Below are 12,440 nucleotides of genomic sequence, written 5' to 3' on the forward strand. Positions count from 1 at the left end.
CAGTTTCCCAGGTAGTGCCGCCTGAGGGCTCGAAGGTCACACACATTCAACAGTGATTTCCCACCTTGCCCTTTATGCACTGTGATGTCTCCGAATTCCCTAAAACTTTTCAAAATGTTATGTACTGTCGTTTTTGAAAGAGTTAAATTCTCTGTAATTTTGCATTGAGATTTTTTTTTAATAACTAGCAATTCTCTCTCAAATTTTGGCACAAAGAGTGAGCCACAACCCATCCTTGCTTGCAAAGACTGAGCTTTTGGTGCTGCTCATTTTATACCCAATCATGTTACCCATTAAGCTCCTCATTGTGAAATCTTCCAAAATGGCGTTACTTGAATATCCTATAAACTTTTCGGCCTTATTTTGCCTCCATCCCAGCTTTTTTTAATGTGTTGCAGGCATCAAATTCAAACTTCATTTATATTGACAAAATACAATTAAGTTGGTCAGTAAAACTATTGAAAATCTTTTCTTTGTGCTTTTGTCAGTTAAATAAAGATACACGTGAATTAACAAATCACAGATTTTTGTTTGTATTGCATTTTGGAAAATATCCCTACTTTTCTGGAAATGAGGTTTGTATTTAAAAAAAAATGTGAAAAATGTTGCAACTGACCCCATTCAATAAAATGGTTAATGCAACAAAATATCAGACAATATTATACAAATATGATGAATATCATTTGACAGCCCTGTGATGATCTGGCGACTTGTCCAGGGTGTACCCTGCCTTTTGCCTGTAGTCAGCTGGGATAGGCTCCAGCTTGCCTGCGACCGTGTAGAAGGATAAAGCGGCTAGAGATAATGAGATGAGATCATTTGCCATTCAATATTGGTAAATGTTTTCCATTTATGATCATCAGCATCTTGCATCAGTTGTAGCACTACAGGATTTGCATCAACTGTGTTATGTAGAGTAAATATTATTAAAAACTATAAACTCAGTACAGTATGTGACTATTTGCCATTGCGCTGTTTCCTGTGGGTGTCTTTCTTATTCAGGGCTGAGGATAAGGTGTAGTATAATTTGCTGTTTATAAGAGCTTATAACTCTTCTGACTGAGATCCAGTTCATCCCACTGATGATTAGAGCATTCTGGGTCTTGTGTCTGAAACTGCAAGATCGACTTTAAATGATTCCAGAAGTGAAACATTATTTTCAGTTCAGAAGAGTGAAATTCATCACTGGATAAATTTTTCCCAAAATTACAGTTAATGCTCAGTGCTTAAACATAAGTAAGTGCCGAGTGCTGTTTCTGATGTAACTGAGGAGTGTAACAGGTCATAACGTGTCTCTCGAAAACTCCTCCTATTAAGGAAGTGCCAAGTCTGACACGACTGAAGTCCTTCATTTACAGCCTGCAGTGTTCTGCTCTGGTGAGTTGAGATTTATTCTCAGTTTATGGAGAAATCTGTGTCTCATTTTCAGCACTGTGAAAGGAAGTGATGATTAACTGAACCTACAAAGTCATCTATTTAGCTTTAAAGAAACCTGAAATCAGGATGTGATTACTTTTCACAGAAGTGAAAGTGAAACTCTGAGCATTTGGACGACAGAGAACAACAACAGCAGCAAACAAAATGGCTTCTAAGTTTTCAGAGGAGGATTTGTCCTGTCCTGTGTGCTGTGAAATCTTCAAGGATCCTGTTGTTCTGCACTGCAGTCACAGTGTGTGTAAAGTGTGTTTGCAGCAGTTCTGGGAGACCAAAGGATCCAGAGAATGTCCTGTTTGTAGGATGAAGTCATCTATGGATGATCCTCCCTCTAACCTGGCCTTAAAGAACCTGTGTGAGACTTTCTTACAGGAGAGAAGTCAGAGATCTTCATCAGGGTCTGAAACAGTCTGCAGTCTGCACAGTGAGAAACTCAAACTCTTCTGTCTGGATGATCAACAGCCGGTGTGTGTGGTGTGTCAGACTTCAAGAAAACACACCAACCACAAATTCTGCCCCATTGATGAGGCAGTAACAGACTGTAAGGTAAATAAAATGGACATATGAACTCATGGGTCACATGTGAACAAATGCTGTTGTTCATAATCATGACAATTACTTTGTAATCAATTTAGTTCATCTGAGTTCAAATAATATCAAAAACACAGAGACTCCAAGCAGCGTGTTAATTTATTTCAGGAGGAGCTCAAAACTGCACTGAAGCCCCTACAGGAGAAACTGAAGATATTTAAAGACTGTAAACTGAAATGGAGTCAGACTGCAAAACATATAAAGGTTAGAATCAATAACATGGGTTTGAGATAATTATATTTTGTTTCATTGCATATTCAGCGATGTTCCATTTGATTTCCTCTTCACTGCAGATTCAAGCCCAACACACAGAGCGTCAGATTAAGGAGGAGTTTGAGAAGCTTCACCAGTTTCTACGAGATGAAGAGGCAGTCAGGATCACTGCACTGAGAGAGGAAGAGGAGCAGAAGAGTCAGATGATGAAGGAGAAGATTGAGAAGCTGAGCAAAGACATATCCTCTCTTTCAGACATAATTGGAGCCATAGAAGAGGAGATGAGAGCTGAAGATGTTTCATTCTTAGAAGTGAGGGTCATTTAGTCAGTATTTATACTGTGAGAAAGTAAAACTTATTTCCATCACCAGAAACGTCACATTTCAGTGGTGTAAAAATGTAATATCTACTGATATTTGCTTTGTTGTTTTACAGAACTACAAGGCCACAGTGAAAAGGTGAGTGATGTGCTTCCTGTCTCTCTCATTCTCTGTGTTTCTGAATCCAAACCCACAGCAACACTGACTCCTGAATGTTTTTGCAGAGCCCAGAGCACACTGCAGCATCCAGAGGAGCTTTCAGGAGCACTGATCCATGTGGCAAAACATCTGGCCAACCTGCAGTTCAGTGTCTGGGAGAAGATGCAGTACACCGTCCAATACAGTAAGACAATGGCTTGGGTTTGGTATTAACATTGGTGGGGACATAAACCCAATGCCAACCCCCAGTGGTGCCAACTTCAGGTCAACATTATAGAGTCACAATATTTTGCTCTGTTGTGTTCCACCAAAAGAGTATCCATCATCTCTCCAAAGTCCAGACTTTTAAAATTTGAAGTTCCGAACTGTAATAATTCATGAATAATAATAATATGCAGTTCATTGGGCAGCATGGTGGTGTAGTGGTTAGCACTGTCGCTTCACAGCAAGAAGGTCCTTGGTTCAAGTCCAGCGGCCGGCAGGGGACTTTCTGTGTGTTGTGTGCATGTTCTCCCCGTGTCTGCGTGGGTTTCCTCTGGGTGCTCCGGTTTTCCCCCACAGTCCAAAGACATGCAGGTTAGGCTAATTGGTGGCTCTAAATTGACCGTAGGTGTGAATGTGAGTGTAAATGGTTGTTTGTCTCTGTGTCAGCCCTGTAGAACAGGATAAGCGGCTACAGATAATGGATGGATGGATGCAATTCATTTGATTAATTGCAAATCTTGCATGTGATGATTAACTCATTCAACCAATTTGCAAATGTGTTTTACAAGCGAATAATGCATTGACTGTCGGGAGGGTGTATGTTCCTTTCCCTCATAAATGGAAGTAAAACACATCCGGAGCTTTAAACACTGCGTTCCATGAGGCTGGCAGGGGGAGTCGGCTCTCTTCTGTGGGATCTTTCACTAGTTTTAGAATGCTAGTTTAAGCTGATATGTGATTGATCTAACGGTAAAACAGGACGAGGGCTCGAGAACCTTTTTGATACTTTGAAAGGTTACAATTTTACTTGGCAACAGAATGTATCTGAATTCTGATTGGTTGTTGTATCTGAATTCTGATTGGTTGTTGTTATATTATTGCCCTTCTGTTGTCTTCTTGAGCCCAGAGCGGAGGGGGGAGGGGGAGGAGGGAGTGACAGGGTTCTACAGAGAAAAGTTTTTGCCCCCGCTTTCAAATGAAGCCCCTTGAGAACCAATCAGTTCAGCGGATGTGTGTTCTCGGTATGGGACGTTTTCAAAAGAGAGCCGGGAGGAACCAAACATTTCTGATCCAGAAGGCGGAGGCTGTTTTGCTTATTACGTGAAAATGTTTGAGAGTGAATATTCATGAGGGAATTTTGCATGCTGTTTCACCCAGTGGAAACCTACAGGAACCATTTGTGTACCGCAATTTTTTTTCCTTCAATCAGAAATATCGGTCGGGACACGCCCATACCGTCCATACCCAATTCTACACCTATGCAGTAAGACTCTTAATTCTGTGTGTGTGTATTTTCAGCACCTGTGACTCTGGACCCCAACACTGCTCCTCCTAAACTCATTGTATCTGATGATCTGAAAAGTGTGAGACGCAGCGATGAGGAACAGAAACTTCCTGATAATCCAGAGAGATTTGATAAATGTTTGTGTATCCTGGGATCTGAGGGCTTTAACTCAGGGACACACTGCTGGGATGTGGAAGTTGGAGACTGTACGTGGTGGAGTGTGGGTGTGATGACAGAATCTGCTCAGAGGAAGGGGGGGATATTCTCCAGAAGTGGAATCTGGCGTGTGCGGTATTATGATGGTAAATATTCCGCAGTTTCTACACCACATCCAGACACTCAGCTCTCAGTCGCACAGAAACTCCAGAGGATCAGAGTGAAGCTGGACTGGGACAGAGGAAAACTGTCATTCTCCGACCCTCTCACTAACACACACTTACACACTTTCACACACACATTTACTGATAAATTACTGCCAATCCTATATGTTTATCATAAAGAATCTCCTCTAAAGATCCTCCCACTTGAGTGCTCTGTAAGAGTGAATCAGATCAGTTAGCATTGATGTTGTTTTATTCCAGTTCATTAATAAAATACTGCAGATTAAAAGATTAGTGTTCCTTGTGTAAGTTTTTTTCCCCTCTTTTGGAAACCCTGAAGCACACAATGATTTTTTTTCAGGTGAATCAACTCAAAATATTGACAGAATATCTTGAAATAATGAATTAACTCAAATAATAAGATATCTTAAAATATATTATGATATATTTTGAAAGGGCGGCACGGTGGTGTAGTGGTTAGCGCTGTCGCCTCACAGCAAGAAGGTCCTGGGTTTGAGCCCCGGGGCTGGCGAGGGCCTTTCTGTGTGGAGTTTGCATGTTCTCCCCGTGTCCGCGTGGGTTTCCTCCGGGTGCTCCGGTTTCCCCCACAGTCCAAAGACATGCAGGTTAGGTTAACTGGTGACTCTAAATTGACCGTAGGTGTGAATGTGAGTGTGAATGGTTGTCTGTGTCTATGTGTCAGCCCTGTGATGACCTGGCGACTTGTCCAGGGTGTACCCCGCCTTTCGCCCGTAGTCAGCTGGGATAGGCTCCAGCTTGCCTGCGACCCTGTAGAAGGATAAAGCGGCTAGAGATAATGAGATGAGATATTTTGAAAGTATGAGGAAGTCAAAATAATAAGTGAAATAATGACAAACTGTCTTGAAATAACAAGGTATTAACTCAAATAGCGTTTAATTAAAATCACAAAAGTGTGTTTAAATGCAGAATGAGCTGAAAAGAATTTTATGTTTTAAATATTTTAAATAAACTGAGAATTTGTTTCTTAGTTTATTCTCAGTAAATATGTCTTTACTGTATTTGTACTTGTTTGCATTTGCTGTTAATCTTGGATTAAATGTGTGTGTGTGTGTGTGTGTGTGTCGGTAACTGTGCAGTGGAGGAGAATTCAAGCTCTAAGTTTCCCTCCACCAGCAGTTTGTGGTTTTGTAAAGATCAGATGGAGTTGTATGTTAATGCTGCATTAGGTGATGATTCACAAGTTCAAATCAATTCTGAGTGAAATAAATTCACTTTGTTCATTCTGATATTAAACACTGTTAATCTGCATAATGGGACAATTAAAATATGCACAAATAAATATCTGTAATCTCATCTCATCTCATTATCTCTAGCCGCTTTATCCTTCTACAGGGTCGCAGGCAAGCTGGAGCCTATCCCAGCTGACTACGGGCGAAAGGCGGGGTACACCCTGGACAAGTCGCCAGGTCATCACAGGGCTGACACATAGACACAGACAACCATTCACACTCACATTCACACCTACGGTCAATTTAGAGTCACCAGTTAACCTAACCTGCATGTCTTTGGACTGTGGGGGAAACCGGAGCACCCGGAGGAAACCCACGCGGACACGGGGAGAACATGCAAACTCCACACAGAAAGGCCCTCGCCGGCCCCGGGGCTCGAACCCAGGACCTTCTTGCTGTGAGGCGACAGCGCTAACCACTATACCACCGTGCCGCCAAATCTGTGATCTGTGTAATGTTTATTATTAACAGTAAAAATGTTCATGATGTGCACAGTTATATATTTGTACAGATGTGTGCAGTGGTGGTTGTTATTTACATGATTAGTATCAGGGATGTGTTCAGTTTAATGTGTGTGTAAGTGATCACTGAGAGGATGTGGAAGAGAGAGAGGCAGGTGAGAGAGTCAGTCATTAAAGGTGTTAAAAGCAACAATTTTCTCAATGTTCTCTATCGTCATTTAACCGCAAGTTATATTTAACTCTCATCCATTATCCCTGGCTGCTGTATCATATGGGTTAGAACATGACAAGATCTGTCTCGTCTATAATAAATCAAAATTAAACATTTAGGCCTAGGTATTTTATTTTTGTCCCATGTCTTCCCACTACACAGTGTTCCAACTTTTTTGGAATTGGTGTTGTATTATTATTACAAAGCTTTGTTAAATGCTTGATTCTGATTGGTTTACAGTCTGTTTTTTCTTTATTACAAACTAACTTGTAACTTGTTTTGGACCACGACATTACCATAAGCAATAACATAATTTTAAAACAATATTTTGTGTCGGGCGGCACGGTGGTGTAGTGGTTAGCGCTGTGGCCTCACAGCAAGAAGGTCCTGGGTTCGAGCCCCGGGGCCGGCGAGGGCCTTTCTGTGTGGAGTTTGCATGTTCTCCCCGTGTCCGCGTGGGTTTCCTCCGGGTGCTCCGGTTTCCCCCACAGTCCAAAGACATGCAGGTTAGGTTAACTGGTGACTCTAAATTGGCCGTAGGTGTGAATGTGAGTGTGAATGGTTGTCTGTGTCTATGTGTCGGCCCTGTGATGACCTGGCGACTTGTCCAGGGTGTACCCCGCCTTTCACCCGTAGTCAGCTGGGATAGGCTCCAGCTTGCCTGTGACCCTGTAGAAGGATAAAGCGGCTACAGATAATGAGATGAGATGAGATATTTTGTGTCAGTTGTTGAGTTTTTTTAGTACGTAACTGTGTAATAAATGGGATAATGTATAGTGAGCCGATACTTATCGCAAAATAAAAGCCCTTCAGGGTGATTCAAGACCTTCTCTGCTTTGTGTTGGACTCCTGCATCACCCTGTCAGGGTGTATTTCATGATAATAACCAGCTTACTGTACATTATCGCTCACTCATTTACATGAACACAATGATCTTTGGCCTAAACTAACCTGGAGCCATGGGTTCTTTGCAAACGTTCACTAACGATGCAAAAGTTCTGATGGTTTGTGCTGCTTACGGCTGTTCTAATAGATCAACCCTGGGGGAGAAAAAGAAAAACAAGGGCTACAGAAATGGACAAATTTCCCCATCCAGCTACCTCTGCTAAACAAACGAGCACTGTGTCTTTTTCGAGACCATTATTGAGTACGAACACGATCCAGTTTTCCTCTTACAGTTCATGTTTGAATTTTACCAAAAGGTCTGTTTTGTGTGCCAGTCTTATGGACTTTCTGGATTTATATATTTATTTATTTTTTGAATGTAAGATCAGATATCTTGATTTGCAGCACAGCTCATGACAACAATCACAATGACAGTGGAATGTTTGAAGAGAAACAGAGTCATCAGTGTGTTTAAACTGCGAAACCTTTTAAAGCTTGACTTGGAAACCTGAGGGACAGGTGTTTTTAAGTCTCTTTGGGGGCCTTGCACAAGATTCCACAACCATCCCCGTGTGGGACTCGTTGGACAGGTACTGTGGGTTTTTCCCTATCTTTCAATTCAATTCAGGACTATACGTCAATTTTTATGAGGAACACTAATTTTGAAGCTGTACTGCCTTTCAGATTTTTCAAGTTTATGTCATAAAAAGAATTTTCCCCTGACACCCAATTATTTTTTGTTTAGTGGAGCAAAAGCTACTGAATTCAAATCACAGACTTCCTTTTTTTAATAGAACAATGAATGAACTGAGGGCCACGTGGTGCTCAATTCTCCGCTATTTTTTCCTGATTCACCATGACCCAATTCAAGATACTATGTCATGCATCATGTGGTGGGCTTTCCCCATTCTTGCAAGGCATTTTGGGATACAAATTTGAAACAAGAGAGAAAAATGAAGGATGAGTGTGCGAATGAAACGTGAAAGACTGACTACAGTAACGGAAAGCAAGAAGAAAAGACGCTATGTTGCGAATGAAAGGAAACGCAGGACCAAACTAATAAATATCGGCGGTCAGGGAACACCTCGGTGTGATCAGCGGTTTGTTTCGCGACAGAATGATGGAACTGTCAGGGCAGGGTCAGAGGTAAACCTGTAGATGGCAGTAATGCAATACTGTGGATGCCAGCTGCTGTAAAACCCAAAAGAAGTGGCGGATAAACCTGTGCATGCGCACACAGACTTCCTCTGTCTGCTTGACTGCACGAAACGAGCGATTTGATGCACATTATTTGTTTGGGAATCCCCTCAAATCACTTTCCAGCCACAGAATGGCCTATGTTTTTTTTTTTATCCCCCGCAGGCTGAAATGCCCGAAGAGGGATTATGTGGTGGCGAAGTCCGTCCGTCTGTCTGTCCATCCTTCCGTCCCGGAAAGGGTTCTCACCTTCTGAAATCAACTCCTCTCACAATTTTCGGAGGAATATCGTGAAACTTGGCGAAAGGCTTTGTTATAGGACAGTCATGTGCATATTGCAATTTCATTTGCAATATATTGTTGTGGGGGATATTGTGCTCTCAGAGCACCCTTGTTTAGATATTACAGAAATAAACATACAGTATAGGGTGGATTTTGACGCTATTTCAAGAAGCAAAATGCTATTTCAAAATGACCGTTTACCGGGATACTATTTGAAATCCCTGGGGAGAACACTGCTCTTTACTTACTTGTTTCAGGGTTAATTATTTGTTGAAGTCAACATTCATAATAAGTGTGCTGTTCCTTTGATTGCTTGCATTCTGATAGAAGTGAGAGCGGGGAATACGTACAGCGGGGCAAAAAAATATTTAGTCACCAATTGTGCAAGTTCTCCCACTTAAAAAGATGAGAGAGGCCTGTCATTTTCTTCATAGGTATACCTCAACTATGAGAGACAAAATAAGGAAAAAAAATCCAGAAAATCACATTGTCTGATTTTTTTTAAAGAATTTATTTGCAAATTATGGTGGAAAATAAGTATTTGGTCAATAACAAAAGTTCATCTCAATACTTTATCACAGGCGATTGCTCTAAGACAACGAGGGAGGCTCAGCCTCCTCTAAAAATGACGAACATCGTGTAGGATGAATTGCGCTAGGCTTATGTTATAGCCGACCTTATAACATTGCTATTTCAGATCCAGAATCATAGAAATATTTGTGCTCAACCCAACTACAGTGCGAAATCATTCCCTTATAACTTTAATGTGTGCGTGAGTTTTTTCCCCCTCGTGACAGCGCGATGCAGCCCAGCCTCAGTGGACTTCAATGGCATTTGGCAGCTCTGCGCTTTTCAATATCAAAATGCAAGATGATTATTGGACAAATACTGCAAAAACGCCCTCCCACGGACTCCCAGCCTCAGTGGACTTCAATGGCATTTGGGAGCTATGCGCTTTTCAATCTCAAAATGCAAGATGATTATTGGACAAATACTGTGAAAACGCCCACCCACGGACTCCCACGGACTCCCAGCCTCAGTGGACTTCAATGGCATTTGGGAGCTATGCGCTTTTCAATCTCAAAATGCAAGACGGTTATTGGACAAATACTGCAAAAATGCCCGCCCACGGACTCCGAGCCTCACAATGGGAGGGACATGGCAGTTTCTGCAAGGAGACTGGTGATTGGTGAAAGCGGCCGGATATTTTCTTTGATTGACAGCTCGTTTCAACTATAGACAGGCAGCTGTGAATTTCAGTTCAGTCCCATGCGGATTCGCAAGTGCTGTGGTGTATTGTAAGAGATCAGCTTACATTTCGATTTCATTCATTACATACGGTTTCTACCAGCTTTTTTTAGTTTGTATATATTTTCATTGTAAATAAAGTGTAAATATAGTGTTGTCAAGTTTGCTATCTTAGTTCCAGAAATTTTGTTTATTTGAGTGACTGAACTTGAACTTGAGGGGGCTAGTCAGCTAGCAAGAAAGCTGCGCACGGATGCCAAGCATTGCTGGTTTAATTTTGGCGAAGCCATTTGCCAGTCTTCCTTTCGAGGAAAAAATTAAAATTAAAGAGCAGGGTAGACCAACGCCTCAAACTGACTTGGTGAAAAAGGTAGGGAATAATACTAGTTCCTTTCAGCTCTCCTGGTACGAGAAAGTGAATTGGCTAACAGCAAGTGACCCACATCAACAACAGTAAATAGGCTACTTTAGTAATATGTCATGGATGGACCAAAAATATAGAATCTATTTAAAATGTTTATGCTGAGTATATTATATTGGAATATATGTTTTTCTGGATATGAATTAAACACAGCTAAATTTGGAAAACATTTTTAAACAAAAACACAGCCAAGAACATTTCACACTACAGACCTGGATTAAAAGTGAAGGGTTATCAAAATTGTCAATAAAACATTTCTCAGTCAAAATAAGTAAAATATAGGGAAAGTGTCATTGAATGAAATGTGTGGCACCCAGCTCTACTGCTGAGGTTCCTGACAAAGAGCTGCTTTCAATAATGATCAATTTTTAAACAACATGCCACAATTTTAAAATATAAAGTGTTAAAATATACCCCCCCCAACACCACCATCATGTATATTGGACAGTAGGCTAATGGGCCAAAAGAACCTGTTATTTCACAGTTTGCGACCCTGCCAACAATCAGCCAGATCAGAGGCAAGAGTATGGGCAAAATTGATGTTTTTTCTTTTAAAATCTGGAAATATCGTAACCGACCAGCCTCCCCTGTTTGAAAGACTACCAGCCGCCACTGTTTGTTATATACCCTTTGTTGGCAATGACAGAGGTCAAACATTTTCTGTAAGTCTTCACAAGGTTTTCACACACTGTTGCTGGTATTTTGGCCCATTCCTCCATGCAGATCTCCTCTAGAGCAGTGATGTTTTGGGGCTGTCGCTGGGCAACACGGACTTTCAACTCCCTCCAAAGATTTTCTATGGGGTTGAGATCTGGAGACTGGCTAGGCCACTCCAGGACCTTGAAATGCTTCTTACGAAGCCACTCCTTCGTTGCCCGGGCGGTGTGTTTGGGATCATTGTCATGCTGAAAGACCCAGCCACGTTTCATCTTCAATGCCCTTGCTGATGGAAGGAGGTTTTCACTCAAAATCTCACGCAGGGGCGGACTTACCATTAGGCAAACCAAGGCGGTTGCCTAGGGCCCCCAAAATTTGGGGGCCCCTAACAGTCAGCCCCGTCACGGTAAACACCAAACAATATATCTGTAACCTTAATTTGTCTCTGATATTAAGTAGTCAACGATATAAATGGAAAAACACACCAAAATAGCATCAGAATATCGAATTCATGTGTATATAGTACTTGTCCCAGCACACACACACACACCCTGGTTGTTTTACATTGGACTAGTCCATGATCTGACGACGTAGACAGGTGCGTGACGGAAATTCAAACCAAAGCAGAGGGAACTGTAAGCAAGATGAAGCGCAGTTATGAGAGTGGTTGCGCTAAATGAAAAAAAGGGCACAAAGCAAAAAGAATGCAGCTGCACTTCTGAAACTAACTACATTTTTCAAATCGCCTGAGTCTGCTACAGCCTCAACCTCCGCTGTTGACTCTGTTGAGGAATGTGTCCGTGTGGAGGAGGTAGAAGAGGTGGAAGCTGGGACAGAGGAGACTGTGGTGGATACTGATGACATTGACGATTTGGTGGTGAGTAGGCCACAACAGTCATTTACCAGCAGCAATCAAAGTGGAGACAATGTCATATTAAGCGATGATCCGGCACTGTGGCCAGCAACGTTGTCAGACTCAGAGAGGTGTTCAATTGTCCAAAAAGGTCCAGTACAAATACGAGTAGATTTTCCCAAAAACAAAGATGGGAGACGATTTACAGTCACAAACTACACAAAGGATTACTTGTGTTCATAGATCATATCATCAAAGAAAAAAGTGTATTGAGTTATTTTGTTATAATGCTGTGTTGTTTATTGTAGTTTGGGTTCCATACCTCTGCACACCACCTTTCTATGAAGACTTTGGAGAAGCCAGCAACAAGTAGGAGTTTCTTTCTCATATGATTATGATGAACAATGGACATTTGGAGATTAAGGACT

General features: G+C 41.6%; 1 pseudogene; it reads left to right on the plus strand.

Moving 5' to 3' along the window:
* The first annotated feature begins 1,322 nt into the window (after window positions 1-1,322).
* Window positions 1,323-4,815, plus strand: LOC132891569 (E3 ubiquitin-protein ligase TRIM39-like; annotated as a pseudogene).
* The last annotated feature ends 7,625 nt before the right edge of the window (window positions 4,816-12,440 follow it).

This window comes from Neoarius graeffei, chromosome 9 (assembly GCF_027579695.1).
Source record: "Neoarius graeffei isolate fNeoGra1 chromosome 9, fNeoGra1.pri, whole genome shotgun sequence".
Lineage (NCBI taxonomy): Eukaryota > Metazoa > Chordata > Actinopteri > Siluriformes > Ariidae > Neoarius > Neoarius graeffei.